Below are 27,689 nucleotides of genomic sequence, written 5' to 3'. Positions count from 1 at the left end.
TAGGTTAAATTGCGGTTATTTGGGGATCAAACCCCCACATTTAAAAGCAACAGCATGTCACAGAAAGGCCACCACCCTCTGCCTGTAAATTCATGATATGAAATGTAACAGCACTGTAGAGGACCGAGAACTGGCAAAAATGCTTGGCTTAAACAGCACAGGAGGTTTCTTATATTGTAGTCCCCCTTCTGGTCCTCAGAAGAGGCTGTTTAAGCTCCTTTGTCAGAGATATTCAAATCATCAAAAATCCAGCATCGCTAAAAATGGACTTCTTATCAACACTTTCTGTTTTCTTTTTTTTTTCTCTGAGCAGCAACTTTGTTCCAAAGAGTCCCTGAAGTGATTAAAAACATGCATGCCAAGAGTGACTTTGCATCCACAGAAGGTTATCAGAGTTGTTAATCACATCCATTTCATAGAGTAATCTCTCCCAGATTGTATGGCGCATGCACACACAAACACAAATGAAACTTACTTGTGGGGTGATAAATGTTCGCAGCCATGAAACACAAATAAAGTATAAATTCCACTGAGTAGAACAGACAGTACAACCCAATTTGGGCCTCAGGCTCATAAAACGTGTAGCGGAAGACATAAAGGAATCCAGAGATAAAAATAGAGATTGTAGAGCACAACTCTAGAGCAGTTTTTTGGGTGGTCATACGTGAAACTGTGGCCTGTGAGAGAAGCTCCAGAAGTCTTTTTGCTTAGATGAATGAATGAATGAATGAATGAATGAGCTATTCTTCTTCATTTTGCAGAGGGGCCGGACTGTTTCACCCCGTGTGTTCGTGGGAAACTAAAAATTCCCTCATTAACAGTGTCCGAAGGGAAGAAACACAACGGTAAACCAGTTCCATATGTTACAGGAAGAATCTCTGAGACAGCTGCACGCTCTCTGTGTGCATCTGTGCACTTTATTTAGCATCTTACTGGGAAAAAAAAGGCACAGAAGTTTGCTTTAGGGTTAATAATAAGTTATGCAAAAGATTATGGAGAACTTTGGAAAACAGTGAACCAGCACAGGACGTAGAGGCCATTTAGGTTCAAGTTAGATATGATACAGATCAAATTTTAACAATATTGGCATCACTGAAAGTCACTTTTAAATGAACAAATGCAAGAAAAATCCACATAAAGCTAAAACAAGGCACATAAATTGAACAATAAAGCAGCATACTCACTCTATTCCTTCCCAGACGCCAGGTACTGTTTTCTTTGTCTGTCAACCCGAGGCCCCTCATCTCTGTCCCCCTGTCTCACTTAGCCTCCTTTACATACCCCTTAACCTGGGCTGACATCAAACAGCCCTGACCTAAAATCAAGCACGGCATCCCGACAACAAAAAACTCAAAACAAAACCAACAGCTCCACCGCCGTCCTCTCATGAAGAGCCTCAGTGTGTGTGTTCAACCAAGTGTGAGCTCCGTCTGAAAGGGAGAGGGAAGAGGGATGAGGGAGGCAGAGCATCTTGCCTCTCTCCCCGTGGTACTTACAATGGTCCTCACTAACCCTTCATCCCCTCCAAACTGGGTCATAGTTGGGGGTTGGGATGGGTGTGTTTGTATGATGGTGATGAGGAGGTGGTGGTGGTGGGGTTTTAATACCCCTCAGAGGGGTAAAGGGAGGAGGGGGCGGTGCAGACAGTAATAACATAGGGGGTGTATCCAGATCCTGGAGGTAAATGATATCATTACATTTAGACCTCAGGCACAGGCGAGGCTTAAAAATATAGCAATTGCAGAGTCTTTTTTTTTTTAATGTGTATTTTAATGTGAACAAGTTAAGTCATTTATTTCTTGTCTTTACTCCAAGCATCGTTTGTATTTTTGTAGTTTTCAGAGTAGATGTAAGCATTGTGTATTTTTTGGGTATAGTTACTATAGTGTAAGTATAAGTTTATGTTCCCATTTACAAAAAAATCTCCCTTTGTCATCCATATACTGTATATTCAAACAAAACCACTATTTTGATCTCTTTTATATATATTTTTTTAAATTTATTGTTACTAATTTGCATATTCTTTGGTTATTGTCTTGCTTATACTTATTTATCCCTATTCAACCTGTGGCATGATCAGAATTGCACAGCTGTAAATAATATATATAGGTTTTTGTTTTATCTTTATTATTTGATTTTGCCCTTTCTTATTTGTCACTGATAATCTTATAATGGATCAATAATGTAAAGCACTTTGGGTGCCTTGAGAAGCGCTATAGAAATCTAATCCATTATTATTATTATTTTATTTTATTTTATTTATTTATTTATTTTTATTATTATTATTATTATTATTATTATAAACTCTTGGGGTTTTTGGTCTCACCCACATAACTTTTTACATTTTTTTATTCTGCAAAACAACTACATCAAAGTGAGATACACTAAATAAAATATGCATCTCTGAGTCTAAAAGTGCAATATCAGCAAAAATAAATATACACATAATTTATTTTGAGAAATAGTTTCTCTCTGACATTTCATCTTCTTATTTCAGCCTAAATTTATGTCAAAAGTTTTTTAAATAAGTCCCAAGATAAAATTTACAGACAAATTTGCATATTTGTTTCTCTGTGCATGATAAATACTGTACATCTGTTTAATTTTTTTTTTTTTTCACTCCTTGCACTACTTGCTTATACATTCACTTACAGTATTTCAGTCAAGACACACTTAAAGTAGAATGAAGAATGTTGGAGTAAGTTTGCTGTCTGTGTGCATTAAAATGTTTTGATCAAGAAACAGATTTTAGTGTTTAGACCCAGTATGAATCTCCCCTAAACATCTGTGCTCTCAAAACTGTACTTAAATCAAACTACAATTATGTCCAAAAGCTTCTCAAACCAATAAATCAAACAGTAAATTAACTCGAAGTGAGTTAAAACATGTTTTATTCATCTACTTCACTGCAGATCTTTACTTGTAGAGTAATGTTTTCAGTTGGATAGTGATACTTGTACATTTTAAGAGCTGCACAGTTTAGTTTGTACATTAGTCTTATTGCTGCTGTACATTAATAATATTTGGGTAGTGCGTTGGCATGATCAATAAATAGTATTTTCAGTAGCATTTTGTGGATGTTTTATTGAATACATTCACATATGTAGATTCCCATGTACTGTCCTCCTATAGTATAAACCTTTACTTTCATTTTCATTTTCTGAGTACTTGTACCTGTGTACTGACAATAAGATCCAATTTGTACTTTACAAATATGTTTAAATGAGCTCAAAAAGAGTTTAAAGATATTACATATTATCAAATCAATGCTCATTTTCATTAATGTCATAACTTCATAACTCTCAACATCTGCAAATATGAAACAAAATATGAAATGAATAAATGCATTAAGACAGGAAGAAAAGTTAAAAATAAATAAATAAAGGAATACATAAAATTAATCCAAATTTAAAAATCATGTTTCTGTGGTCAAAATTTCACTTATCCTATCCCCTACCCTTCTCTCACTTGTGTACTTTTTTCTTTAAAAAAAAAAAAAATCTGTGGATTATACGATAAATAAGCAGAGATGAAGAATACAAAACCGAAAGTATGCTTCACTTAAACTCAAAATTTAACATTTCATTTATCAGAGAAAGGACAAATTAACCAGATTCTTTCTGTATTCCTCTTTCTTTCTTTCTGTCTTTCTTTCTTTCTTTCTTTCTTTCTTTTTGTGGGCTCATACCAAATTCTTAGAAAGTTTCAGTTTAGAAAGTTCTACTTAAATTTCTAGACTTCCTTCCAAATCATTGCTCGTCTACAGCAAGGTTATTATTGTTAACGAAAACTAACAAATGACAAAAACTAGAATTGACAAAACATTTTCATAAACTGAAAAAACAAACAAACTATAATTAAAAGAAAAAACAATTACTAATTGAAACTGTATTGTGTGCTTACAAAACTATCTAAAACGTCTAAAAATTATGGATAAAATTCCCTTTGTTTTCACCTTTGTCAGAGTTGGATTGATATGAAATCAATTTATTTCGCTCAAGCAATTTCAGCTGGTGGCACCGTACGGCGCTTATCGTTTAGAGTCGGCTTCTCGTTTTCAGTTTACCTGACAACATGGAGACTAAAGTTGGGAGAAAACAGCCGAGTCCTGTCTGGGATTTATTTGAAAATGACGGCGAGGAAGATAAAAGATATGAAAAAAAATAAAACTAATACTAAAACTGAACTAAAACTAAGCATTTAGAAAAAAACACAATAACTATTAAAAACTAGCAGACCTGCCCTAAAAACTAATTATAACTAATTGAATAACAGAAAAAAGAAACAAAACTAAACTTAATGAAAAATCCAAACTACTATAACTTTGGTCTACAGTTGCAATTAGTTCCTATGATGAATTAATGCTACAGAACATGACAGATCCTCTGAATGTCCAAATATGAACGCATATGAATAGGATTAATTAAGAGGTTTTAAACATTTTAGAAACATTTATTTTTTGGGCATGTATGGTGTTATTTTTGTCTTCCATCTCTGATCCTTTCCACAGATTAAACCACATAATTAAATCAAATTTATTATAAAGTTGAAACTATAGTACTGTTAATCAGACGAAGAGTTTTCTTTTTGCAGAAATGTGGACATTCAGTTCTGACTAATCCTCCCCATCACTTTCAGCCTCTGCATGCCCTCCTCACTCTATCCCTCTGTTCCCTCTCTCACGCCTCCTCATAGATTCATAATCATCTGACGCTATGAACAATAAAAGATGTTCATTTGATTTTGTCCAAATCCATCTCACCAGCTCCGTTTGCTCAAATTGCACGCTATCTCAGCCTCTTTTCTTATCGCTCTCTTCTGAGCGGACCATTTGCTATCAACAAATTTCACAGATCATACGCTGCGAATCAGAGAGTATAAATCCTCTTTAAATTCATATCATGTCGCTCAAAGTCCAAAGTCTTCTCTAAAATGTTTGGCTTGAATGCAAACTCCCCCAGTTTTCCCGTTTTTTCATTAATATTATTGTGTTAAGTCATGTGATGGATATCTTTTTAACTTGTCATCTTGGGTAATTTCAAGTCCTCATCATCTATTTTTGATGTGACGGCTTCATGGGACTTTTGATAATGATGACTGATTCGCAGTAAAACCAAAATACAGTTACGTCGACCTTGTGAGGTTATGTAGCTGTGATTTAAGTACCGTTATTCAGTCCTAAAACCTTTACTGTAGATGATGTACCTCAGAAGTGGAGTCTTTGAAAGCCGTTCCAGTTCAGCTACACTTATGTTCAACCTCTGACTTGTGATAAATGCAGACTAAATGGCTTTAGGGTTTGCAAAACTCCCTTATGTTTATCTTTGTATCTGTGTGTTTTGACACGATTGAGGTCATCTTTTGCAGACTCAGCTCACAGAGGAGCTGAGATGATGTATTGCTTTTGTTTTGCACTGACATTAAGTGGAGATACTTGGTGTTTCTGCCATTGTTGTTTAAAGGTAAACTGTGTAGTCCAAAGGGAGAATCATGAGTTGCACTTCATATACAAAGAGGTGACAAATTAACGGAAAAACCTGATGGTTGACAGTTAGATGAATCATACACTAAGGGCTTAAAGGGGTCATATTTTATTAGTCTTTGGTTCATTTATTTGTGCATTTGGACCCTACTAGTTCAAAAAGTTTGAATTTGAACCCTCCAGGTGCTGCAAACCTACCTTTATATTCATTCCGGCAAAAATCAGGTGGATTTCTACAACCCGTTTCAATTCCTGTTTACTTTGTTGCATCTATAACAAGTTATGCCATGACATTTGCACATACGTGTAGACTTCCGACAAACATTTCTTTGAGTTCGACATAATTGTTTGTCAGCAGCAGTGGTTGTAGTCCATACTGAAAATATGTCCAAACTTCATGCCGATTACCTAAAATGTTCAGTTGTTGGTTGAACAGGACAGAGCAGCACAGCCAACAACCTGGAGGGTGTGGGGCTTGAAGTGGCTCATTTGCATTTAAAGAGCCAGCGATCAAAATGATCGTTCTGGTGTCATTAGTCAGAAATAGGTTGAAGATGGACCTGTGGAGTTGAATTAATGAAGAATTCAGACCCAAGCAGAGCATTTACAGTTTATGTAGATCACAGGGAAATGTTTTAAAATGAATAATTCCATTTAAAAAGCAAATATTACTCCTTTAAGTGACAACTATAACCTAGCCAAGTAACATGAATATAATAGTGTGTTTTTATTATGACTTAATCAAGGTTATTATCGTTAACGAAAACTAACGAAATGACGAAAACTAGAATTGAAAAAACATTTTTGTTAACTGAAATAAATAAAAACTATAATTAAAAGAAAAAAGCAATAACTAACTGAAACTGTATTGTGTGCTTACAAAACTAACTAAAACAGATAAAAATTATGGATAAAATTCCCTTTGTTTTTGTCTTTGTCAATGTCGGATTGATATGAAATCGATTTATTTCGCTCTAGCAATTTTAGTCGCTGGCACCATATGATATGTAACGGTCCGTCACTTCTCATCACTTGTCGTTTAGAGTCGTCTTCTCATCCCCACTCTACCTGGAAACATGGAGACTAGAAGTTGGGAGAAAGCAGCAGAGTCCTGTACGGGATTTATTTGAATACGACGGTGAAGACGATAAAAGATATAAAAAAACTAAAACTAAGCATTTAGAAAATAACAAAAACTAATAAAAACTAGCAAACCTGCTCTAAAAATGAATTAAAACTAACTGAATTAGAGAAAAAAAAGTCAAAACTAAATAAAACTAAACTATAATGAAAAATCCAAAACTATTATAACCTTGGATTTAATATATTGTCGTGTTGTACTGACTGGGACAACCACTGAACCATGATTTTTAGCCTACCCAAAAAAGAACACAAAAATGATTAAAAAAAAAAAAAAAAAAAAAAGTTTCCAACTTTACAGTTCAGTGCCATAAGTTCACAGTATTTTTCAGCAATGATCTTCTAGCGTGTATGTTGCGCTCAGAAACAAGTTTTAGAATTTTAGATGATTGAACAGCTATCTCCACACAGAGGGATGTTCAAAGCACCATTTAAAAAAAGCAAAATATCACTCCTTTAAAGTGGAACACACAGGTTAACAAGTAAAGACTTTTAATATGTAGAAAATAATCTAATAACATGTATTTGCATATTTGTTAAAAGCCCTATTTGCACAGGACCTGCTGATGATTTGGAAATCAATCCCCAGTGTCAGTGTTTGATGTTTTTTACACTAATTTTCTGACATTATTCCTTGGTTCTGATGATAAGGGGAGGCTCAAATGTTCCTCACTGTAGCTGTTCTCATGCTGTCTGTCCAACTTTTGACATGTTGTTTTTCTGAAGGATTTAAGCTAAAATAAGCCTTGTGAATTTGCATTATCTTCACCAGCACAGACTCCATCATCCTGAACCAGGAAATAGGCTGAACTGTCACTTGATTCACATTGATGTTGATTTTGAGTCACATTATCACAGGATCTCTAGGTTTACTGAAATATTGCAAGTAATTATTTCAATTTAAGATCACAGACAACCTCTTTGGTTCTTACGAATCACTACAGGTTAAGAGGTTATACTAGTCCAGATCTAAACTTTTTTTTTTTTTTTTTTTTTTTTTTTTACATGGGCTGGCATTCAATAAACAATGAAAAAAATACTTGTAAATGTTTATGTTATCTTAGCACACTGTCACTGTGTTTTTTTTACACTGGTGACCAAAGGCATCTACTGATCTAAAATATGGAATAGCTGTTGAAATACTATCAATACATTTAGATAATTCAGGTAAAATACAGTTTCTCAGCTTTTCAGAGGCATCAGATGTGTTTTTTGTGGACGTTCAGAGGCTCAGTAGAGAACATGGAAACACCGTCATCCTCTGCAGCATTGATTCACCAGTAAAACGCATGGAGCTTGACAAATGACAGCAGTGGTAGACACTTTTCTTTATATTTAGTTAACAATATATTTAGCTAAAAAGACACTTTTCTCTACTTTTTGATGTTTTAACCTTTGAATTTAGTCTGCGCTTCTATGAACATCTATATGATCACTAAAATTAGATATAGGAAAATACCTGATTTTCACAACAAATGCAAAAATAGTTCCAGGTCTTTAAAGATTTTGTATTAAGTATTAAGGGCAAAAGGAAAATATTCCAATGCAGGTAAAAGTTCTGCTGTGTAAGAAACATATGGCATAGTGTGATGTGGTGGATTAGAAGAATAAGGCCATGTCCACACGAAACCGTATCTTTTCTTATCCGATCTTTGTCTTTGTCGTTTTCAAAAAAGTGTTCCGTAAACATGGGGTCGTTTCAGGAAATATCTGCATCCACACAAAACCACTGAAAATGACTGAAAACGATGTAGTACAAATGCCAGGCCTGTATGTGGCGCTGTAATGCTCTCACAACAAACAGAGAAGAAGACGTGGAGCATGCGCATAAAGCTTGTGCACTGTATACAAACCATAGACTACAGAAGAACAAGAACAACACCAACAACAACTCTAGATCCCAGAGCATGTAGTGAATATTGTTAGCTGTGATTGTTTGCTGCTCATTGTAATGAAAGAGTAGCTGAAGATTTTGATTCAGTGTTTCTAATAAGCTCTGCAGCTGTTGTAGCACGAGCACAACTCTGTAGTCCACCATTGAAGTGGCGTCTTGCTTCTGGGGTGAAAGGCTAGAGAGGTGGGGCTATGACATCATCAGTTTTAGAAAAGTTGCAGTATGGTCACACAGATGAAAACACGAAACTGGCATTTTCAACTTCATGCACTCTGGGACCTGGTTTCAAAAAGTTGCTGTTTCAGCGACGGAAAATGCTGGTTTGGAGTGGAAGAAAGGTTTATCTGATACAAAACTTTAGCGGATACAACCGAAACCATCTTTGTATGGACAGGGCCTAAAACACTCCTTAAAATCAATTTTACACAATTCACTGTTTCAATGCCGTGAGAAGCTTACGGACAAATCCCCCCTTACCCCTCCATTATGCTGAATTCCAGGCCATTTTTTGAGCCCGTAAGTCACGACTTCAAACCACAACTCATGACTTGGTAGCGTTTCAGCCAAGTCACGCCAAACTGCCAGAGTGCAAGGAACTGTGGTAGCTAGATGTAAACAAACCATCATGTCGGACTGTACATTATGCTCATTTACAATCATTTTTATCACCAAAGGTGCTTTCTCCTTGGTTATTTGAGGGAAACAGGAGTAAAAACGGCGCATAAGGCAAGAGAAGCTGTTCTACCTTTTATGTTGTGTCATTTGTATATTTGGATACGTATTTGGTATTAATTTATTCTTGCACTCAATGGACTGAAAACTAGCTAACGCTAGAGTAGCTGCCTATTATGCAGAACATTTGCAGATAAATGTCAGAGCAATGCTTTGTTTTAATAAACAATCTGCATAAACACCACATCCATGGGGGCCGCCATTGCTACTTGACATCAGAACTAGGAGTACATCGATCTCGTACGAGTTCACGGGTGGGAAGTCACAGGTTTGACTGCCATTCCAGTGCATTTTCACTGGTAGAAGGTTGGAAAAACATGAGTTACAGGTTGCCTGGAAGGCAGCATAAGTCTGCCCCTGTACTAGTCCCATGCAAATAGGGCTGAAGTTTTCAAATCATTGCAAAGATTGGGAAACTCAGTCAAGTTAACAGACATAAGAAGTATATATATATATATATATATATATATATATATATATATATATATATATATATATATATATACATATATAGTTGTGCTCATAAGTTTACATACCCTAGCAGAATTTATGATTCTTTGGCCATTTTTCAGAGAATATGAATGATAATACAAAAACTTTTCTTTTACTCGTGGCTAGTGGTTGGGTGAAGCCATTTATTATCAGACAAATGCGTTTGTTCTTTTTAAGTCATACTGACAACAGAAACTATCCAAATGACCCTGATCTAAAGTTTCCATACCCTAGTTCTTAACCCTCTGTTTCGCCCCCTTTAACATCAATGACAGCTTGAACTCTTTTGTGGTAGTTCTGGATGAGGCTCTTTTTTTTCTCAGACGGTAACGCTGCCCATTCTTCTTGGCAAAACACCTTCAGTTCCTTTAAGATTTTGGATTTTCTTGCATGAACTGCATGTTTCAGACCTCCCCAAAGTGGCTCAGTGATATAGAGGTCAGCAGACTGAGATGGACACTCCTTCACCCTCACTTTTTTCTGCTGTAGCCAATGACAGGTGGACTTGTGTTTTGGGTCATCGTCACGTTGGAACATCCAAGACCGTCCCATGCGCACTCTATCAGGGTATGTAAACTTATGAGCACAACTGTATATAGGCTATATATCATAATGTTTTAACAGCAAGGTTGAAATCATAAAACAATATGGTTATGACAGATCACAACTTTTATATATTGAACTTTCTGGCTTCAAATGGACCAGATGAGAATCAGGAGAAAAATGAGTGAGGAGGGTCTGTTAGAGTGCTACTATTAAAATGACAGTAACTCCCATCATAACTCCACACAGTGTTACGATGCTGCAGGAGGTCAAACAAAGTGGGAGGAGGTGGGCGTCCGCTAATGATTCAACAAAATGAACCAGAGCTAGAATAAAACCAGAGGGCAGTGTGTTTCTCTCAGCTCTGGTGCTAAATGTTATAACTAGGAATAGCTCCTGCAGACGACCAGCGATGCAAATGAGACTAATTCATACAGGCTGGTGTGAGTGGGTCGACAAAACTACATCCACGGACTGCGCTCAGACACTCTGTGGTGCTGTGTGATTTAACAACACCATTATGACCTTTTTATGTGTTTTTTGGAAATCTGACGTCAAAAGCGTATAATTAGCAGAGGGAGTAAAAGGAGTGTAGATGTAAAATGTGACTCGTGTAGTAGATGTGAACTGTACTGTAATGAAGAAGGGATTTTTCCAATATATTTAAGCAAAATACTAATTATTTTGAAGGTAAATAACGTACTTATCTATTCACTGTTCAGATAGTGCATATATTTCAGAATATGAATGGTTACAGAGGTTGAAAACCTGAATTCATGTGTATATAGGTTGTACCTTTGGAGGGTACGTTTTTATATTCTATATTTTTATATGATCCTTTTTTTTTAACCCATAAAGACCCAAACATCCACTGTCGACCAAAACTGTTTACTGATGCAAAATGTTTAATACCTGTTGATCCACTGATCCTAATTGGTGTAAAATGTAGTTTGTCATCTTTTCATGGTCATCAAGTATGACCCATTTGGACGTTCAGAGGCTCCATAGTTACCGTGGAAACACCCTCATCCTCTACAACATTGATTCACCAGTTAAAGCGTTATAGAGAGGTCATAGTATAGCTCTAGTATTTGACTACCAGGGGCCATTGGCAATCACCAGAAAAAATCTTCAAAAACCCTGGAAACACTTTAGGAAGCACTTAATACTGCCTTAGAAGTCATGCAAAACACTTAAGAAGCAAATTAATCCCCTCTCCAAAATGATCATTTTTGAAAATCATAGAAAAGAGTTTCATGTGTGAAAACTTTTTTAAGTAGCACTAGTGGGCAATACAGTGGTGCAGTGGTTAGCACTCTTGACTTTAAAGGAGAAGGTCCTGGGTTCAATTTCTCTCCAAAACAACCATTTCCTATAGTGTCTTACTCCATTCCTTATGGTGACCAACTAGAAGAATTCCTAGAAAAGGTTGGAGTACCTTCACCATTTTACCACAGGAAGTCATTGCTAATTGCCTCAAACACCTCATGGACTACTTCATTACTGCCTTACAAGGGATACAGCACACTTGACAAGCAAAATAAATACCTGTCCAACATGACCATCTTTGGAGGTCATATTATAGCCTTAGCATTTGACCACCAGACGCCATTGGGGATCTCCAGAAAAAAAGTCCTTAAAAAGCAATGTAACACTTCAGAAAGCACCCAATAGTTTCCTAGAAGTGACATAAAACACTTTAGAAGCAAAATAAACACCTCTCAAAAATGACCATTTTTGTACAACGTAGTATAGCCTTAGTATCTGTTCATCAGAGAGTGTTGGTGACCACATGAGAAAAACATTTAAAAATCCCTGAAACACAACGTGAAAAGCTTATTAATACCTCATCAATGATCTAAAACACTTTAGAATCATATGTAAAAATTGGTCCAAAATGAGTATGTTTGGATTGGACTTCAGTACAGTGGTGCAGTGGTTAGCACTATTGCTTCACAACACAAAGGTTATGGGTTCAATTTCTCTCTAAAACCACCATTTACAAAGGAAAAACACTCAACTCAGTCCTCTTCCACCTTTTGGTGACCACCTGGAGAAAAATTCCAAACAATTTTTGGAGTGCACACACCTTTACTATTTTGCCACTGGAAGTCCTAACTGACCACCTGAAAAAGCCTAAAAAAAATAACCTGAAACACCTCACAGAGCATTTAATACTCCCTTAGAAGTGATGGAAAACACTTCAGAAGCAAAATGAACACCTCTCCAAAATGCCCATTTTTGAAGGTCATAGTACAGCCTTAGTATCTGACCACCAGAGGCTGTTGGTGACCTCCAGAAAAAGTCTTTAAAAAGCCCTTAAACACTTCAGGAAGCATTTAATACTGCCTTTGGGGTGATGCCAAACGCTTCAGAAGCAAAATAAACTCTTCTCTAAAATGAGCATTTGATACAAAATTAGATGTTACTCTACTGTCTTTACTACAAACCATGACATTTTGTGCAAAATTATATAATATCAAATAGACCCTCTGACTCTGCACCAACTTATGAAATGTGGCTAAAAGAAATGAGGAATGTATTACATCTTGAAAAGACTAGATACAATGACAAATCAAGACTCTTCTGTAAGATCTGGAACCCTTTACTAGGGTTTATCAGTAGTGAAGACTGATTCACCCCTACTGCTGAGTGGACTCATACTATCGTGGTATTATAAATTTCAGTTTCCTTTCTTTTTTTTTAATTTCTTGTTTCCCATTCCTTTATTGTATTGTTTATACATCAAAACCATGATACTGTTTTTGTCATATGCTCATGTGCTTTGTTTATACTATAGCTGCAACAATAATAAAAAAAATAGACACAGCATTCATTCATTCATTCATTCATTCATTCATTCAGTTCCTTCTTTATTTACTTTATTATTATTATTTCTTCTTCTTCCACAGCAGAACGGCAACAGCTTTACTTCTTAGCGCTAACTTTGGTCAACATGTCACAAATGAGACTACTCATTAATGCAATGAGGAGATTGGTGTTACTGAACTCCCATAATCCTTCAGCTTCTCTACATAAGCCAAGATAATTTAGCTCATTTGACAGAGTGTCGTCTGTTAAGAAGAGTTTTGACTGATGGATTTGTGTTTTTTTGGTGTTTTTGGGAAAAAAACTATTTATAAGACTATTTAAGAGTTGTTGAATTGATGGCTTGATAAAAGGAGATTAAGCCTGAGACAGATGTGACGTGACATGGAAAACTTCTTGAACAACTTTAGATTTGTACAGACGACAGCACGGTTTATATGAATAATCAACATCAACACTTGAAGTCAGGAATTTCTGTGTTTACTACCCGTGAATAACATCTGAATATCAGCTTCCCGACACTGAACTTTCCCAGATTTAACAGAAAGTCTGTCACATGGCCACAGCAAAAATACCAATAAGAAGTATTTAGTGAATTCTGTGTGAGTTTTAGTGTTTGCTTTGAGAGTAACTGAACTCCTCGATACTGTCTGCATATTTCAGACATAGAGTCACTTAGATGAGTTGCTGTTACTGTAAATGGTGTGGTCTTGTCTATTTACTGGAGTGTTTTATATCTCTTGCCCCTACTTGGTTTGAGTACACTTCATACTATACCTTTACACAATGAATACTGTATAAAGCAATGTTATGAAGGGGCAACAGACTAAGAGGAAAACCACATTAGTAAAAAGAGTAATGCCTAAAATCTTTCCTCTACATTAAGTGATAAATATGTATGGATTTACATCGCAAAGTGATTTTAGGATAACTTGTGAATAGATAACACATCCTATGGCTTATATTATATGGCAGATATTTCATTATATTATCTTTGTGATTTTGTGTCAGGCATGCAGAAGCAACCTATAAACTTTCTTGTTTTTGTGCTGGCTGAGCAGGTTTCATCTGAATAAATTGGCCAAAATGTTCAATACCATTTAGCCTAATGACTGTAATAACTTACACTGGAACAACTTATTACATTAGGTGTTCCAGAAAGCAAAACCAAGACATTTTGTGATGTTTCTTTCAGCCATTACACTCCAAGCTCCTGGAAAGTCTTCTAAAGAATTTATACTATTGTACATATTGAACTAAAAGTCCATCTGTTTTACTTTTAACCCTATAACACCAAGCATATTATATTTGATACATGAGTTTTGAAGCCCTCTACATGAGCAGTGTGATATTTGTTTTCTTGAAAAAACTATCTCCTGATAACTCCTGACATGTAAAAAGGACAAGCAGAAATAAATAGAGAAAGAAAGGGCAAAAGGGGGAATACTGAAGAGGTAAATATGGCAATGAATAAACAAACCCAATAATTTAATAAGATGTGAGATGAAATAAGTATAGAAATAAATAAGTAAAGAGATAAAGAAAATGTAAATAGAAAGCAACGCAGAAATAAATAGACTTGGAGAAATAAATAGAGGAAGAAAATGAAAAAGGGGGAATACTGAAGAGGTATATATGACTGTGAATAAAAAAAAAATGCCAATAAATTAATAAGATGTCAGATGAAAATAAGATATAGAAATAAATAAGAAAAGAGATAACGAAAATGTAAATACAAACCAATGCAGAAATAGAGGAAGAAAATAAAAAAGGGGGAATACTGAAGAAAATGTAAATAGAAAGCAACACAGAAATAAATCCAGGGATAAAATTAAATAAGGAAAAATATAAATGAGGACAAAATAGATAAATAAATGAATTTATCAAGCCATTTTTATATTTCTGTATATATTTTTAAATACGACAGGTTCAGTCCTCCATAATGTTGCTGGTAACAACATTGAAAAATGAGCAACAAACAGGAGAAAATCACCAAAAACAAAGACTTGATGCCAAAAAGAAAAGCAACGTCAGTTATCTGGGATTATTTTGGCTACAAGAAGGATGATACTGAAACATGTTCTGTGTTGATAGTGCCTTGCAAATGCCTTCTACCACATGGTTGCTTTAATTGTTTGAAAGGTTGGGAGTTTCTCTGTTGGACTCTGGTTTTCCTCTTTGTCCTTTTTACTGATCGTAGGCATGTTGTGTTTCCAGGTAACACAAAGCCTGAGCAGACAGTCGACTATCTGGCTGCAGTTCAAGTATTATGAAACAGTTTGTCTTTGGTTACTGTAAAGGAAATGACATGAAGAGTTTGTAATGTTGTAGTATGTCCAATCAATCTCTTGCTGCCTCTGTTGTCATAAACCACTGTTTTACTACATGTAATATGAATAAATAATAACAGTAATCTTATGTAGTTCTGTTCCACAAATGTCATCACACAAATTTTTCTAAGTGAACAGATTTTACATTGAATATGCATACTTTTACTACAACTGCTGATCCACGTACCTGAAATCACCGATGAGTCAGTCACAGAGGTGGAATTTATTAGTACATCTACCTGAAGTGTAATGTCTGGCTGGAACGGAAACCTGTAAGTTTTCACAACATACTGACATACTGCTTGGCTCCTGTGGCTGCGATGACACTTAATATTTCATGCATTTCTTTGCTTCAATGATAGGATTCCTTTTAGTTTTTCAGTCTCTGCATGAGTGACTAAAAAAATGAAAATCAGTGTTGCTGGGCTGCATTTTTATTTTTTATTTTTTTGCAAGCAGCATTAGGAGGTGAACACTTACAGATGAAAGCTTATATATGATTCTTATAGAAAAGGAAAAGCGTTCTGGGGCTATAGCTCAGCAGAAGAGCACTCGACTGCACATCAACAGGTCTTTTCTCTGAACAATACAGGGCTTACACTTTTGTGTTGAGGCTTCAGAGGATGCAGGCTAAAATATCCGTGGGCCTACAGATAATTACAAAACGCCATAGGAGCTTTAAAGATTACCAGTCCTGTATCCCATACTACCTTAGTATTATCACATCAACTTTATAGTTTATATAGATGCAGCTACTGTGGAATGAACCTCTGATTGCTGATAAACCACACAGAAGTGCAATGATAGTTTAGCACAGGGGTCACCAACCCTGACCCTCGAGATCTACTATCCTGCATGTTTTAGATGTATTCCTCTTCTAACACACCTGATTCAAATGATAAGTCTATGATCAAGCCCTGCAGAAGCCTGATAACAACTGTCAGGTGTGTTGGAAGAGGGGAACGTCTAAAACATGCAGGATAGTAGATCTCGAAGACCAGGGTTGATGACCCCTGCTTTAGCATATATTTATGCTCTTTCCAGGTTTGCACACTGTTATTTTTGAGCAAATGTGATGTGCATTTATGTTCTCGAAGCTCTCCAACATTAGCAGGGTTTCCATTACAGTTTTCCACAAAATAAAAACAATATTTCTACAGTTTCGCCAAAGTACAATTGCCGCTTGTATATGTTTTCATTGAGTTTTTGGCTTCTGATGTGTGATTCTAGTAAAGTCCTGTCTCGCGATATGTCGTGATTCTCATAAAATACTCCATAATGACAGAGAGAGAAAGAGTGACAGAGCAGGCTTATTGATGTGACGTTATTGAACCTCTCGTGACACCAGACTTGTTATGCCGTGACTAGTGAAAATGTGCAAAATGTGTTTCCGTTACACTTTTGCTCAATACTTCTACACTGCAAACAAAAAGTTAAGGTTATTTCTAATTTTTGGGCTATTTTTTTCAGTTGGAATTCTTGCACAGCGCTCTTTACTTTTTTATGTGTGAATTGAATTAAAATACATTTTTTTAAATTAATGACCAGACATAGTATTATTTAAAAATGGCAAAAATGATGAAAAAAAAAAAAAAGAAATATCCTTAATTTTTTGTTTGTAGTGTATATGGAAATGCCTCAAAAACCACCTCATGGTAAAAGCTTTTTTGCGATCTTTGACAGTTTTTGCGACATTTCTGTGTTTCCATTACTAGTTTTTTATTGCACACTTTACATTTTGCATATTTCTGAGGGTACTGGAAATCCAGCTAGTGAAGTCCTTTACACTAGTGCTTTAGTGTAATGTTGCATCTTTCTGCTTTACGCTACCATGGCTTGAATGCTTGGCTGTAAATAAAAGGTGAATGATAAAAGAATAAAATGACTCATGTATAATCTTTTACCCATAGTCATATTTGGCAGTACTATACCAAAAAAAACACATTCTTAATTAATGTGATAAATCACTTTCAGCGTTTTTAAAGCAAAGGAAATATTATTCAAGAGTGCATTAAACCAACAACATTCATGCCTTTACCAATGCAGAATACATAGAATTGCAACATTACACATTTAAGAGACTTTGTTTAAATGTATGTTTTATTTTATCACTAATTTTCTTGCTTTTATGAGAGGATAGCTCAGAAATGCAGATCAACAGATCAACACAATTAAAAAAAAAAAAAAAAAAAGGTTAATACTCTACTGATAATGTTAAAATCCTTATTTCCAGCAGCCTATACACAGAATTCCTCCGGTGATAATAAATCTTATAGAACTGCAATAATAGCCAACTCCATGCGCATACTTCTGACAGATTTTGCACTAATCTAATGACATCTTATCATGCGTATTTAGGGAAAGCTTCAGGGTTCCATAAAATCTATAATTACTTCACTCATCCATAAACATGGTTAGACATTGCTGTGGTCATCTATATTTAGTATTTTGATTTGGGAGAAAGCTGCAGGCAGGAATTTTTTTTTTTTTTATTCTGGCATTTTCCCCCTGATTTTTGGCTCCTGCAGCTTTAACTGTATTAAAGTAACAGTCTAAGCGGGGGGGGGTTCAGCTCAGCATTAGAGCATTTTACTTGATCCTCCATTAATCCCCTTTGTAATGTATCACCTCTACAAATGCACATCAGAGGAAAACAACAATAATTAATGTTATATCCTTAAGTGGATCAGTTTTCTCAGGAGTGTACCTCAGTGCTAGAGCATTTGATTTGCAGCTCAACACGTCCCAGTTCTACCCTGTGTGACTTTAACACTAAAACCTACCTTAAAGACGTCATGACCCTGTTGATTCACCAATATCCCTCTGTCCAGTCATGTTATTCTAATGGCTTTTCAATGTTTAACCACTTAATTGACTCCATATATGTATGTAATGTGAGGGGGGGGGGGGGGGGGTTGACAATGGTACAATAACAGAGAAACAATCACAAATGTGTTGCACTATTTTCTTTTAAAGAGACAGCATGGTGATGCAGTTGTTAGCCCTCCAGTTTGCATGTTCTCATTTGCATTTGTTTGTGTCCTTTTAAAACCCAAAAAATACTTTTCCCCAAATATTTCATGATAATATTTGAGATTGTGTAAAATTTTAAGCATGTCTAAAAACATTTTCCACTACTGTTTGTGAACCCTGTGATGACCTATAGAAGCAGGGCATTGACTCCAGCCCCCCTAGTGACCCTCTAGAGCAGGGGTGCAAACCTCATTTTAATTCAGGGGCCACTTTCCGTCCAATTTGATCTAAAGCGGACTGGACCAGTAAAATAATAGTATCATAACCTATAAATAGTATTTAAATTTTTTTCTTTTTTACTGTGAAAAAAGTTAAATTACAAAATGAAATGTGAATAACCTGAACAACCATACACAACCTGAAATTTCCTCAGAAAAATAAGTACAATTTATTAATATAAAAACATAACTCTACATTTTTTTCTTTGTTTTCACGCAAAAAAAGTGCAATTTCAACAATATTATGCCTCATTTATACATGTTCATTACAACCTGTAGATCGCAGTGGATCTACAAATACACAAAACATTTAGTAACAGGCAGAATATTATTCAAATTTCACTTATTTTGACCTACAGCTGCTCCTGATTTTAAGTAGACTTCTCTGTTTTTAATTCATCTTTGTCCCCTTTACTTTTTGTTATTTCTGATATGTTTATTGTGCGTTTCAAATGTTTTGTGTTGTGTCTCAGCTAGGTTGTTTCCTCAATATATTTCTGAATTTAAATAAAGGTTATGAATGAATGAATGAATGAATGTTGTGTTCATTTTTTTAACATATTTCTTTTTTATTATTTCAGTTGTAGTATAAACAAAGCACATGAGCATATAACAAAAACAGCGTCATGGTTTTGATTTATAAACAATTCAATAAATGAATGAATGAATGAATGAAAAGAAATATCATGTTTTTCATGGGTTTTAGATTATTCATCTTTTTTATGACAGGATAGATTGTTAATGTAAACAATTTCATCATGTAATCTTACTTTTTTCACTAAAACAAAGAGAAAACCTCGTAGATGTCATCATTTATAGGTTATTAATCTATTATTATACTGGTCCCATCCACTTTTCCATCATCTTGACCTGTAGAACCCCTTGATTGTTAATATTTCAGACAAATTTTTGCATTTTACAAGATTGAACCCATTGGAGGGCCGGTTTGAGACTGATCTCATGAAATCGCGTTGTTTGCCACGCCAGTTTGTATGGCATTTGGCATGCTATACGTATGCATTTTCGTCATTTCGCGTGTTATGCAACGCCATTTGATCACGTGTCAATTTACACCAAGATCTCCGGTTCACATAACCCTAACCCTCAGTGCGTGGTATTTGAACATACACCTGGAAACCTTATAATGTGTACAGATAACCAATTAAACCAAATTAACCAATTAAAAGTGGCATGTATATTTACACAAGTCATGATATCACGTTGGACAGTTTTGGCTCGAGAGGACTAAGCAGTTGAGAAAGCAGATGGACGTTTTAAAGAAAAGCTTCAAGGGAGGAGGTCTAGCTCAGCAGTAATGGAAAATATCGGAGAAACAACTAAAACGATGTTCCATATGAGCTGAAAAATGCCAGTCCGACATATGTTCAGCACGTTGACTGAGCTGTAAAAACTCGTGAACTCATAAGCCTTTAGATTCCCATCTCTAATTAACATGGAGGAGATGAATTAACCTGCGGTGAACAGACTCTAGCATGTCTGTGAGCATGTGTAGGTTATCATACATAATCACACATGCAAAAGCACACACAAATCTCTCATCTCCTCAGGCTCTGGCTCACCTGCAAAGTCATTAGAGAACAGAGGAGGAAGAGGAGGAGGGAGGAAGCAGCAGAAAGAGGAGGCCCCTGAAGGTTTGTGCATGAATGAAATGTGTGTAAATGTGTGTTATAGTATAAAATATATGATGAATTAGAAAAAAAAACCCTACCTGCCCCAGTAACCAAGTTAAAGGGCATTTGTAAAGCAAAGTGCTGCTGGGGAAAAAGCTGCTCAGTGCCTATTTGTTTGTGTATGTACGTGAGTCAGAATGAGAGTGACTCAGAATTAGATGTTTCTTGTTGTGTCTTCAGGCGTGGATGGAGTGTATTCGACGTGCAGACGTTAAATGTGCGTGTGTGTGTCTACATGCCTAGGTGCCTCTGCAGAGCATATTTGCCTTTGGTGACAGGTTTGGAGGGAGAGATTGTGTGTGTGTAGGGGGGGTTTCAGCGCAAAACTGCAAAAATGCATGTACGTGTGCACTCCAAAACTACTGTACATGTGTGTTATTCTTATTCATATTATTCCTGTTCTCCAGGGAAGTGGCCAGTCTTTCATTACAGTGTGTGTTCACTTGTCTGACAGAAGGCCTGAGGCGACTGCTGCTGCTAAATATCACACACCTGGATGCACAGTGTGTGCTGCTCCCTCTCATTTTGTGTCCTCTAAGACCCTATTACCATGCTAATAATATCCAGCAAATCATACAGCAGTTTCACCTTGATGAGTCTACATCTGAGGGGCCACACAGCACATCCAGGATTAGGAATGACTTCATTACCACAGCGTATCTTTAATACCACTGGAGCTCAAAAGCCGGGCAGAGGGAAGACGGATAAAGTAAAGGAAGGTTTCTTTAAATAGCATCTCAAATATGTACAGTATAAATAACACAGCTGGTTGTAAAAATATTGTGGACTATGCATTTCTGTTTAGAAAACAGGATTTCGGGGGTTGATTTAGCAGATTCATGGCTTTGGTAAAAAAGCGTTTATAGAATTTTGTGGTTTTTTCATGATTTAGACAAAAGCACTGATTGGTAAAATGATAAGTCATTGCAATAAATGCTATTTATTTCATTTTAAGGTTGCATTTTTTTGTTTTTTTTTACATTGTCATCTGTGCTTACGTAATGCTTCAAAAAAAATTTTTACACTGAATTTTTTAAATCATTATTCTTTACAATTCTGAAATATTCATGATGTTCTGACTGTAAATAATAATTCTAAATCACAATGGGGTTTCTTCAACTCTCACTAAGGAAGAAATATCAGCCTGTAAACCTAAAATAAATACTGATCTGACATTTATTGTGATCATTATTGACAACAACAGTTTTTATCATGCTAATGTTGTTGCCCATTTTAATTATAGTTACATATGAATGAATAATAGTCATGAGAAGTGATATCAAAAAATGTCATATATATATATATTGTATTTTCTGACATTTCAGTGATTCAGTAGTTTTTATGAAATGTAAATATCTTTTCCTCTATGAATAATATACAAAAGTTGCTCATATTTGCATATATCATTTGCATATAACATAAAAAAGTTTCACTGGCAACACATTTTTTAAACTTTTCATACTACAACTGTGTTCTTGGATGTTTGAGTGTTTAAGTAAGGAGTGCAATTTCTAACTGTGAATATGAAGAAGCATATATATTTTTTTCCAATTTGTCACACTACACACTATATGGACAAAAATATTGGGACCCATCACACTTACAGTTTGTAGGACTTGATAATGAATATTATCATGATAAAAATATTCATGTCAATAATGATCTAAATGTCAAATCAATTCAGATTTTTGTTTCTGAGTTAGAGAGAATGATTGTTTATAGTCAGAACTTGGCAAATACTTCCTAAATCTAAAGACAGAATGTTTAAAACTATTATAATAATTTTAAAAAAATCAGTGTTGACCAAAACTCTGAAGTGTTTTAGATGACAGCGTAAACAAAATCAATTCTAAGGACCAAAAGAAAACATTTATTGCAATTCAAAATCATATTATATTTGTTATGATCATTTTGCAGTCCAGATCTGATAACAATGAAACGACTGAATTCAGTGTATCTCAATACTTTTGTCCATGCAGTGTATTTTGTCATATTGCACAGCCTCATCTGTAAGAAATAAGATATTTACTTTAAGTACAAAAAAAGAAGTCAATACTCAGCATAAAAATACAAAGTGACACAACAGTTCTATTAAAAAGAGGTGGACTAAAGGAAGCAGCTGAAGGGTTTACAGTGCATAGAAAGGACACAAGTTTCATTTCACTGTTCGAGGCATGGGGCTGCTTAAAAGATCATTTAGGAAAGTCTAAAAGGTCAAACATCTCAAACTGGAATGAAGAGGGCATGGGTGGGAGGCCCACTGTGAGGCCCACTGAGGTGGGCTGCAGGGTGTTTCACTGTCCACAGCATCAGAGGGTTTGCAAAAAAAGAACCACGTCAACATAATAGTCCATGCAGGAAAAAAAAGAAAACACTGAGGCGGCCGAGGAGATGGGATCTGTGGTGAGTGATGACCTCCAGATGGGTCATCCAGGTGAGGTCGGATGATCTAAGACCTAAAACCCACTAAGACCCCTCAGTTCATCACAGATGATCTGTCCAAGTCACACCATCTGGTGTTTCAACAAACTGCAATGTCAAAAGTTTAAAGTTGTCATGCTACATAAAGTCAAAATCATGTCATCATGTGATAAATTTTATATGTGAAGGAGTTTTTCATTGTAGATGATTAATGTAGAGTTACTTTTAACTCATTTTCATACTGTGTTTACATTATAAAATCTACACTCAGAATTGAATAGGAGTTAAAGTTGTATTAGATGAAAATTAAGCTAGATTAATGTTACTTAAACGTGAATATACATACTTTCCCAAACTGCAAACGCAATGAATGTGGTCGACAAAGCGAAATAAACATAAATATAAGACTGTATACTGTACACACTGGCTGTAAATGCAATTACTGTTGTATTTATTCACATAATTATTCTGTGACGCAACGCTTTTATCTGTGGATATTCCTTCTTCAGGTGATAAATTAATTCTATTCTATTCGGTTCTATTCTGTCTGTGCATTATTCTACTCTATGTATAGTCATGAGACAATGGCATTAATTATCATTAGTCACACACAGCTCAGTGGATTCTCTCTCAAAAATGTGGCTTTTATCAAGGTTGTATGAGATATGAAACATTCAAAAGAACGTGTTAATTGAAATTCTGGGACGCTAACGTGGGTGCACATGAATTTGCTTTTGCATGCTAATTTAGAGTTTTATGTAAAAAGATGCAAATTTCACCAACTTGTCTTCACATAGCTATGTTTTTTTTTCCCTCCACAGATCTTTCGTGTCCAGTTAATGTATCAGTTAGAAGGTCTGACATTACGATAAATGAGGTTTAGCTGGCTGTATAGGCCTGCTGCATTCACTGCCCTCGCCTATGTGTCAGTAAAGGACTTCGCTAACCCACTTATGCAGCTGGATTTGCATTGAGTGAATTGAAGCGAAAGATTTAAATGGCATCAGTCTTGCTATTAAAGCAAAGCAAAACATCAGACAAACAGGGAGGAGCAGCTCTCTCACTCCCCCCATCCTTTTCTTGTTATCTGTATTTGTGTGTTCATGTGTGTGTTAGTGTGTGTGTGTAGTGTTGTAGGGGGAGTGCTGTCCCTTGCCTGTGCTCAGTGTGTGCAGCAGCTGCAGCTTTCAGCCTCAGTCTACACTGTAGGGGCCATTCTGCTGTCTGAAAGACTGATAGATACAAAGAGCAGAATGGTGATGAGAGATGACTCAGAGGATAAAGCTGATGGTGCGTTTCAAACACACTCGTTCCCCCGGTGTGTTCCTGCAAATCCAACGTTTGTATGAAATGAAATGAAAACAAAAACCACGCTTCTGGGTCAAAAATTCAAAGAGGGCCCGGGAATACAGGTCGCGTTGTTTTTGGACGAGGTTGTAATACAAAGCGTGTGTTGATTTCAGCATTTCAGAACCAACCCAAGGGCAGGAAAAGAGTGACTCCTATCAGAATTTGGAAAGAGTGGCCCATCCCATCTGAAGCCTTTCCCTTAGTTCCAGAGAAAAAAAAAAAAAAATACCATGGATACAGATACGGACCTACGGCTGATGTACACATATGTTTCAGAGGAAAAACCCTGCAAGCGAAGCAATCAATTCTCACACATGGAGAGCTTATAGAAACAAATAGGCATACATGTTTTCACGAACATAGAAAGGCAGCTCCACACGCATGGAGCGCACAGTCCTAATGAGACCAAATCAGAGCGAGTGCATGAATGGAGCGTTCTGTTTCAGCCCATGGCACCGAGTGCTGAGCAGAAACAATGCTCTCATGCAACATCCCATTCATGGAGCTCGCAGCAGGCCTCGCTCTGGCGCCAGCTCACAGTATAGATGCTTTATAATATCTGAAAAGGAGAAACTCACTAGTACACCCAGTTTCCTCACCATCCCCCACTTTCCTCCCCTGGGCCTTCGCTATATACCCGCCCCCTCAAATCCCAACACATCCTCACCCGTCTGCTAACCTCACTCTCTCACTACTGTTTGTCCGTCCCCCATCCCCCCCCCCCTCCTCTAAAACCTCAGCTTCCTCCTAGTCATCCTCATCCATCACCGACCGTAAGGACAAGACGCTCACGCTGAACACATCCATACACCGCATGCCTCTGGGTGTGAATAATAGTTCATTCCAGGCAGAGTTGGAGGTCACATACTGTGTATACAAAGCCTGTGGGCCGGTAAACGCCTGAATATCCCAGTGGTGAAGAGAGGAGCTTCATCGCAGATGTTTGGCTTCAGATCTGCTCTTGGTTTCAAACTGTAAAGCCTCAAAAAGATGCAGAAATTAAAGAAATGCTCTGACAATTAAGATATACTTTGCATTGAATGAATAGAAGGGATTATAGGTCAGTGGTAGAGCATTTGACTGCAGATCAAGCGATCCCCAGTTCAAATCTGAGTGCCCCCTCATCCTGTTTTGATTTATCCAATCCTGAAACTGTTTGCTGTAATACAAGGGAGTCCAACTTATTTTAATTCAGGTGTCACATACAGCCCAATGTAACCTCAAGTGGGCTGAACCAATAATATAACAGGTGGTGCCAGGCACAGCAAACACCACCCTCGCACGTATTGTAGCTTATTCTGGCATCGATCCAGCTGATGTCATCATGTCTATGCATGTGCTGATGTCAACATATTAACTGCTTCTATATATGTGCCGAGTCTTAAGTGAATTGAACAAAATTGATGTTTTCATAGACATTTGAAATTTCATTCATTACAAGTAAATGGGAGAAAAAAGATTTTAAAAATTCATAAAAAATTGGAACTTTGACCTACTTTTCCCAAAATGTTAGCAGTTCTATTCTGGGTCACTGTTAATCTATAAACCCAATTTTGGTATGAATTCAGTCAATAGTTTTGCTGCTAGAGTGTTAACAATCAAAACAAACAAACCAAACCAAAAACAATACCCTTTGCCTCCCCTTCGGGGGGGCGAGGAACTAACATAATAACCTATATATAATGACAACTCCAAACTTTTCTATATGTTTTAGAGTGAAAAAGTAAAATTACATCATGAAATGTTTACATCTAGAAACTATCCCTTAAAAAATATGAATAACATGAACAACCATGATCGACCTGAAATTTCCTAAGAAAAATAACTGCAATATTAACAATATTATGCCTCAGCTTATCATTTACACATGTGCATTACAACTTAGAGATCACAGTGGATCTACACATGCATGAAACATTTATTAAGAGGCATAATATTGTTAAAATTGCACATTTTTTGAGAATAGTAACACTAAAAGAAAGAGAAAAAAATTAAAGTTGTGACACTGCTGTAATATGAGGACTACTTGTGTTACAGGCCAGACAGATGCTTTACTCAAACTATATTTTAAAACCAAAGAGACTAAGAAATGTAAAGTCTTAAATTCCTATTAGTTCTGTTTTCATGCACCTTAACATTCTCCTGATAATGTGAATTGTGACCGCCTCATGAAGCCATCTGAGCAAGTTTACAGTCACGTTCAACATAATAATCATCTGATGATATTTATTCTGTGCGTGTTTGTCCCATGTTTCAATCAGGAGATTGATTATCAATGTAAAGCTAATGGAAATCTTTCTAACAACTTATAAATAACTAAAGTTGTAGTGAAGTGGCTCCAAAAGTTTGAGGTCTTGATGCCCTTGTTTTTTGTTTTTTTTTACATGTCATGTTTTTTTTTTTCTATTTTGTTTATGTCACAAGTGCATACACAGAATGCAAATATTATCTAATGAAAAAGCTGCATTTTATTCATTCATTGTGGAATAAAATTGATTTTTTTACGCGCTTTCGCAATGTGACAGACAACTAGACAGTCCAGATAATGAAGGTTTTCCAAGACATGAAAATCATACAAATCAAATACAGTTTGCACTGTGTCTTTTTTTTAATCAGATCTTTGTATAGATGTTGATGAAAATATTCACAGTGCCATGCTGTGTTTTTTCTTGTGTGTAAAGGCCTTTAATGTTAAGGGACAGTAAGGAGTAATAAAATTTCAACCTTACATTTCTAAGTAAACTTTCAGTCTAAAGAAGTGAAAGATCACATTAGTAAAAAGTGTCATCCAGGAGATGCATAAACACTGATGCAGACCTGTGTCTCTTTGGTTTGAAATTCTAGTTTAAGCCATGTATCTGTGACTGTTTTCTCTGTGTGGACACTGAAAACAGCAAGTTTTGGTCTATGACACATGTAATTCTAGTGTGACATTATCAGGTTTCAGAGTTAACATTAAAGTAGAGATCTAAACAGGATGAGGGGGTACCGAGATTTTAACTATGGACCTCTTGATCTGCAGTCAAATGCTCTACCACTGAGCTATACCCCCTTCTGAGCCTGTTAGAAAATAAAAATATGACTGAACTATGAGAGCACTGCCTTTCTGAAGCTTTACAATTCGAAACCAAGAGCAGATCTGTGCCAAACCCCCTCAGTTCACTACTCAAGCTTGATAAATAAACAGTATAATGCTCTGCATACACAGAAAATAGAGTTTTACAAACATATCAGCATTGGCAGAACTTGGATAATATTAGCTTATCCACAGAAATTATTTAGTTGGAAGCAAAACAAAAGCAGAGCATTTCCTAATTTACTGCTTAATGATGCGGAGTTTGATGTTCAGTTCAACAATTATTCAGGTTTTTTGTTTGTTTTTTTTTTACAAAATCAAAGTTAAACCTGCAGGTATTGAGTTTTGTACTGTACATTTCTACCATCTACTACTGTGAATATTACTATCACTATCTACTGTAGGTTCTGTCTGATGTGACCTAAACAGTTTTTTTTAGTGTTTTTCCTCCTGATTTA

The 27,689-nt window shown here is 36.0% G+C and overlaps 1 protein-coding gene and 1 non-coding gene across 5 annotated transcripts in view; both read right to left on the bottom strand.

The window, feature by feature from the left end:
* gjc1 (gap junction protein gamma 1) overlaps positions 1 to 27,689 on the bottom strand; it is an 81,398-nt gene that overhangs the window by 19,203 nt on the left and 34,506 nt on the right. The window contains exon 1 of one of the 4 annotated variants that reach the window (XM_030141713.1): positions 1,185 to 1,478. The exons of 2 other annotated variants lie outside the window; for them this stretch is intronic. The gene's annotated coding sequence lies outside the window, so the exon portion shown is untranslated. Of the gene's footprint in view, positions 1 to 475; positions 554 to 1,184; positions 1,479 to 27,689 lie in introns of those variants that run through there. One more of the 4 variants, XM_030141715.1, reaches the window with a different exon arrangement.
* Positions 27,136 to 27,207, bottom strand: trnac-gca (transfer RNA cysteine (anticodon GCA)). Its single transcript has one exon. It is a non-coding gene; the product is annotated as a tRNA-Cys (tRNA).

This window comes from Sphaeramia orbicularis, chromosome 8, assembly GCF_902148855.1.
Source record: "Sphaeramia orbicularis chromosome 8, fSphaOr1.1, whole genome shotgun sequence".
NCBI classification, from domain to species: Eukaryota; Metazoa; Chordata; class Actinopteri; order Kurtiformes; family Apogonidae; genus Sphaeramia; species Sphaeramia orbicularis.
This window is presented reverse-complemented; position numbering and strand designations above follow the sequence as displayed.